We start from the raw sequence: 7,282 nt of genomic DNA on the forward strand, positions 1-7,282 counted from the left end.
CAGGGGCAAATGGACTGCACTGGTGCCCATTGCAGTGGACTGGAAAAAGGTAAGAGGCTTTGGGTATCTCATTTTCTCTCTCAGCTCTTCAGTAGGAGATTTGGGCTCTGGGCTGGTACTGTCCTGCAGCAGGGGCATGGTAGACAGGAATGGCTGCATATCAGGCCTAAGTCCATGTCATCCTCTCAGGCATTGCCACTGAAGATGGAGAATTTTGTTCAGAAGCCCAGCCTGGGCACATGGGAGGAACCACCTTGTTACAATTAATTTAAGAAAACAGTATGCATGCTTTATTCTTCTAGAATAATTATTAATGTCATGTTTTACAATGTATCTCTTAAAGGAATGGTGAGAATCTTCTACATAATGTATGTTTTAAGTGGTCTTTTCTATAATTGCAGCTTTCATATGTTGTTATAGACACCATTTTCTTTGGGAACCCACAGGCAGTATGCCTGTGTTCATTTCTACCAGGAAACATTTATGCAGGGTGGAGAGAGTCACATTTCCTAATGAGAGATGGAAAGCATCTGACTACCAGAAAAAGTGTCCAAATGCTGCTGGTAATGATCATGGGGCTGCAGGTGGAGGTCAGTTTAAAGAGGTGTCAGGGAAAGTAATTTTGATAGTCTTTTTTTTACAAAATCATGGGCAGAAGCCACCACCTGGACCCACCACATGTTGGAATGGAGGAGGAACAGAAATAGAGTGCAGTAAATTAAGAATGAAATCCAAGAGTGGGCAAGAGGTTTGAGAGGTCGACAGGTGTGAGAGGTGGATGGGTGAATTGTGAGAATGTTCAAAACATCTTCCTCCATAATAAGAGAGCATTTAGGGCCTCTGAGTCAGACAGTGTCCAGGACAGGGGCAGCAGGATGTTGTCAGCTCTCCTGGCCAAAAGTGAGACTGCAGCAGTGTCCAGTTACTTGGTCCATTTTGGGATTTGTTCATATTTTAAAAATGATCCAACAGTATACAATTTTGAAAATATACAAAAATCCCTATGCTACCATTCATAGATAGCTAAGATGGCCCTAAGATGGTGAGAGAATCAGAATGGGGTTTGGGTTTACGTTGTGCATTTTTTTCTCCCAATATCTGCAGAATTCCCTACATCCCACTTTTTAATGTGAGGCAGTGGTTGTCATTCCCATTCGGAGTTACAGACCTTTCCAGTTCATGGTTATAGACCGTTGGAAAACCCATACTGTTTCTGCTGTGAGGTACGGGCAGCCATGTGGCATCACCTCTAAACCTGCCTTCTGGGACATCAAATTGCTGATTAAGTAACAGTCATTTGAATAGATACTGAAGACCTCAATGTTACCCCTCTCACACTTGTAATTCTTCTGCGGAGAGGTGATGGATTTTAGTGGTGATTTGCTTTTATAGATTAGTGTAGATTTACGCTTCTGCCAGGGGCAATTTTTTCATTTGGAAAAGCATTTGGCAAAGTCTGGAGACATTGCTGCTTTTCAGAGCTGGGGGAGGGAGTCCTGCTGGCCTTGAGTGGGTAGAATCCCCAGATAGTGTTGCACATTCTAGAGCTCACAGAGCCCCACCAGCATGACTACCACAAAGTTCAATGGTGAGGAGGAATGGAGAGCCCTGATGTGCCTCCCCTAGCTTCCCTGGAGCTTTTTAGCTTCTCCTTCCATCTGTCTCTACCACTTTCTCACCTCAGCTTGCTCCTTGAACCTTAATGCCCTCCAATTAAACTTGCCCTTAGTTTAAGACCTGCTGTAATCTCTCAACTCCCCTGGCCCCTTTCTGATCCTTAGCAGGGTGTCCTCTAGAGGACACCCTCGCCTTTCCTGTAGCTTCCCAGGATCCAGAAGCCACTGCCCTGTGTGGCCACCAGGGATATGGCCATGTGCCCATGTCCCTAAAGGTCCTGTCACTCAGGAAGTTTGTGTGAGAGCAACTGAGGTGATCTTACCCTCCCCTGCTTTTCTTGGAACATAAAAATTTGTGCAAACCTTGTAGAGTAAAATTTCTTAATGCATGTGGAAATTTAAAAAATATACACTTTTGCCTCCCAAACTTTACTGGGAAAAATTTATCACAGTCACAGTCATAAAAAATGACACCTAATCATTGTTATTCACTGTATTGTTTAACAGGAAAATATTGGGAACAATCTAGACTTTCACCAGCACAATGCTAATTAAACAAGTTACCTTGTATCTACACAATAGAATATGATGCAGCTGCATAAGAAGTATGGAATCTTTCAGCTCTTCATATGGAAACACCTCCACGTTCTGTTTTAATTATAGCATCTGAACATCACAGAATAAGATGCAGTTTTTGTACTAGATCTGACCTTAGAACATTATTTTTACTGTTTTTTTTTTTTTAAGAGAGGGGGTCTCACTGTCATACCCGGGCTGAAGTGCAGTGGCAAGATCATAACTGACTGCAGCCCCAACCTTGTGAGCTCAAGCCATCCTCCTGCCTCAGCCTCCTGAATAGCTGGAATCACAGGCACGTGCCACCATGCCTAGCTAATTTTTTGTGTTTGTTTCTGTAGAGATGGGGTTTCACCCAGGCTGGTGAAACCCCAGGCTGGTCTCAAACTTCTGGGCTCAAGTGATCTGCCCACTTTCACTCCCAAAATGCTGGAATTACAAGCAAGTGTCATCACACCTGATTCTGCCTTTTTTTTTTAATTGGACTGCAGTCTACTCACTCATCACTTCCCCATCAGGTGATTTCTAGTTTTCCTCTATTTCTCTACCATATGTCCATGCCAAAATCCAGATGTATTTACTTTTATCTAGAATTAGATTTTTTTTTGTTAAAGAGAAGCCTTAGGAATGGTCTCCTAGCTGATTTTCAGGATTCTAATCTTCACTGTCTAAGCCATAGGTTTTCAACTCTGGATACTGATTAGAGTCACTTGCAGGGCATTTAAAGCCTACCAATGCCTGTACCATCCCTCAAGTGTATCTGATTTGGCTGATGTATGGTGTGGCCCAGGGATTGGTTGTTCAAAAATTCTTTTCAAGGAAAAGGGTCATTTTGCAGTGGAGGAACTTTAGCCCAGTGATCAAAGTTAACATCCCCAGTAATCAGAGATAACGACATCTTAGGGCATTCTAATATAGTGGATGGAGAAGGTGCAGCATCACCCCTGTGGTATTCTTGTACAAAGTGTATAACCTGAGTTTAATCATGAGAAAATATTAGAAAAGTCCAAACTGAGGGTCGTTCTACAAAAGAAGTCACCAATACTCTTCAAAAATGTGAAGGTCTTAAAGGTGAAAGAAATCTTGATTAACTTTCCCAGATTAAAGGAGACAGAGAGAACAATATAACGAAATGCAGTATGTGATACTAGATTGGATCCTGGTCCAGAAAAAGGACATTAGTCAGAAGATAGAGGGGATTTGAATAAGGTTTGTACAGGCATCCATTTTACAGTGTTAATAATGATTTATTGATTTTGATGATTAGGTGCATATCTATAACGTTAATATTTTGGGAAGTTGAATGAAAAGCATATGAGGACTTTGCCTATTTTTGGATCATTTTGAAAGTCTGAAATTATTTCAAAATTGACCATTAAAAGAAAAGAAAAGAAATATAGATCTTTTAGATGTTTCTATTAAGTTGCCAAAGTTGAAGACCATTTCCCAACTTATCTTGCCTAATACTGTCAAAGTAATCTTCCTGGAAATGCTGTTTGTCATATTTGTGACCTCAAAGCTTTCCAATGACTTCTCTTATCTGTAGGATGAAGTTCCCATTATGTAAGCTGTCATTCAGTGCCCTCATAGCATAGCCCTTATCTCCCTTTTTTCTGATCTATGTTGAAAGACCTGACCAACATTTTACTTTCTTATTTCCAAAACTGTTCTAATTTTTTCTTGCTTATGTAATGCCCTTCCCTGTCTTCTCAACTGTGGGAGTTCAGTCAGGGTGGTGGGAAAGATTTTAGAAGAAAAATTATAAAGATAGTTATAGGAAATAGTCACAAACCTTGGAAGGCCGGGTGGTTTGCATAGCTTCAGTAAAAGGTTTGGCTGAAGGCAGCTGAATTATCTTAAAAGCTTAGGGTGTAGATACATAGGAATGTAGAGGAGTTTATATAAATAGCTTGTTTACTCAGGCGGTCCTAAAACCAACATTTAATCTTATGCTGGGGGAACTACTCGGGAGGTTGGGGATGTCAATTACCTTCTAGTGGTGTTTACTCAAGACCTTTGTCATTTATTCTGTACTTAATAAATGCAAACTTCACTGGCTGATTAGGGCCGCAGCTGCTAACTCTTTACAAGAAGGGTCCGGACCCTTCTCTGTATGGGTGAGTAGTGACTCGGCAGCCTAGCCTGCTCTTTCGCTGTATATTTGTGTCTTGAGTGTATTTGTTCATCCGTTGCTGGGTCAGGGTGTGCTGGTTGGACCCAGACAGTTGGTGCCTGGTGTGAGGACCTGGCATGTTGGTGCCCAGGTCTGAGGTACAGCTGCAAGGAATCGTGAATCCTCGAAAACGATGAAGACTGTGCCATTGGTAAGCCAGTAAGTCGATAAGTCAGTAAGTCAGTAGGTCATTGGTGCCTGCTTGGGATCTCCAATTCCTGCTTGGGAATTGTTCAGGCTAGGGTTTGATCTTGGAACAACAGTTATCAGCACAACAGAAGCATTATATAAAAGTATTCAAACATCTGCTTAAAGCCACTGGAGCCTCGGTTTTGCAGGCTCAATTAAGGGACCTAATGCAAATTGTATCACTTAACCCATGGTTCCTGGAAGAAGGTACACTAGACAAAGAGCTTAAGTGGGAAGAAATTTTTTTTTTTTTTTTTTTTTTTTTTTTTTTTTTTTTTTTTTTTTTTGAGACGGAGTCTCCCTCTGGCACCCAGGCTGGAGTGCAGCGGGGCGATCTCGGCTCACTGCCAGCTCTGCCTCCTGGGTTCACGCCATTCTCCTGCCTCAGCCCCCTGAGTAGCTGGGACTACAGGTGCCCACCACCACGCCTGGCTAATTTTTTTGTATTTTTAGTAGAGGCGGTATTTCACCCTGTTAGCCAGGATGGCCTTGATCTCCTGACCTCACGCTCAAGAGCAACAGGTCCCAGTAATCTTTAACGCTATGGGCTTTAGTGAGGGCGACTCTGGTCCCATTATACACAGAAGAGCCTGTAAAGGGGAAGGAGGCAGAACAGTCAACTATTTTACCACCCCTGAGTCCCTCAGCCCCTCTATCACCGTGCCAAAATAACCAAGAGGAAACGGAGGTTTTGCCTGAGCCCCCTCCTCCAATAAATAAGAAAAAAGACCAGGGATACACTACAGCTATGGGACCCTGTCTTAAGCAAGCGGCATTAGAAGGGGAGCTTTTAGACTGCCCGGTGATGCAAAATCAATAAGGTAATCAGGTATATGTTTATAAAGAAATAAGGAAAGGCATTAATGGGTGTAGCACACCAACATGGCACATGTATACATACGTAACAAACCTGTACGTTGTGCACATGTACCGTAAAACTTAAAGTATAATAAAAAAAAAAAAAAGAAAAGGCATTAGAAGCCGAAGCTTGGCAACCAAAGGGTGGCGGGCGAAAGGAAAGCCTCAGCTGCAAAAAAGCTCCTACCGCCCAAGTTGACAGGGTTCGCCCAGGCCAGCAGCATCCGCCCAGCGGTGGAAGGAGGGAGCCCTGCAGAGAAGCAGCTGCACAGACAAAAGTGGCGCCTAAGCAAGCACAGTGGGGCGGCTGCCCAGGACCTGCCCCGCTGCCCTCCGGCTCCACGGGGGGCCCACGGTAAAATCTCCTGTGTTCCTTGTATACAAGGAACATCCCAAATTATAATTCTCTGTTAAAATTGAAGTTAAATTTAAATTATAATTATGGCCACTGTTTTTCCTCCGCTACCCGTGATGTGGCTCTCTCAAAATCTTAATTGGGTAAAAGAGCGACCTCTGAAGGGAGAGAAATTACAAAGAGACCATGAATTAGTTAAGGAACGATTACAAGCCGGCCATACAGAACCATCTAACAGCCGTTGGAATTTGCCCATTTCGTCGTTCCCAAAAGTCTGGCAAATGGAAACTTTTGCATGACTTACGTGCTATTAATGCTAATCTACAGCCTGTGCGACCCCTCCCCCGTGGCGATTACTCAAGATTGGCCTATAATTGTTATTGATTTAAAAGACTGTTTTTATACTATTCTTCTCACAGAACAGAACAGAGAAAAATTTGCGTTTACATTACCAGCTATTAATAATCAAAGGCCAGCTTGCCGATTTCATTGGAAAGTGCTTACTAAAAAAAAAAGTGCTTCCTCAGGGAATGCTGAACAGTCCTACCATGTGTCAGTAATATGTAGATCAGGCTTTGTTCCCCAGTAGAAAAGAATTTTCTAATAGCAAGATTATTCAGTTTATGGATGATATAGTACTGGCAGCCCCAAGGGAGCCAGTACTTTTAAGTGCATATGCCTCTGTCATAAAGAATACACAGTTGGCCGGGCATGGTAGCTCACGGCTGTAATCCCAGCACTTTGGGAGGCCGAGGCAGGCGGATCACGAGGTCAGGAGATCAAGACCGTTGTGGCCAACATGGTGAAACCCTGTCTCTACTAAAATACAAAAAATTAGCCGGGCATGGTGGCATCCGCCTGTAGTCTCAGCTACTCGGGAGGCTGAGGCAGGGGAATCGCTTGAACCGGGGAGGTGGAGGTTGCAGTGAGCGGAGATTATGCCACTGCACTCCAGCCTGGTGAGAGAGCAAGACACCATCTCAAAAACAAACAAACAAACAAACAAACACAGTTAAGAGGTTTAATCATAGCACCTGAAAAACTACAAATGTCCTCTCCTTCAAAATATCTTGGGTACATACTAACTTCCCAGTCAGTAAGACCTCAAAAGGTTAAATTAAATACTAGCAACTTACATACCTCAAATGATTATCAGAAATTTCTGGGCGATATAAACTGAGTTTGCCCCGTCTTGGGCATAACTACTTATCAGTTGCAAACCTGTTTTCTATCTTAAAGGGCAGTACAGCCCTAGATTCTCCCAGATATTTAACCCCTGCCGCAAAAAGGGAGATTGAGGAAATAGAAGAAGCCATCTCTCACAGGCAACTACATCCCATAGACCTGCTCTATTCAGTTCAGTTGTTTATTTTTCCCACCAAACACTCCCCTACAGGGTTAATAGGACTGATGATCCTGGGACTGTGCTTTCTAGAATGGGATTTTTGCTCACATACCAAGGCTAAAACACTATCTCCCTATATCCAGTTAATAAGTAAAGTCATGTATTTGGGC

Source organism: Nomascus leucogenys, chromosome 17 (assembly GCF_006542625.1).
Source record: "Nomascus leucogenys isolate Asia chromosome 17, Asia_NLE_v1, whole genome shotgun sequence".
Lineage (NCBI taxonomy): Eukaryota > Metazoa > Chordata > Mammalia > Primates > Hylobatidae > Nomascus > Nomascus leucogenys.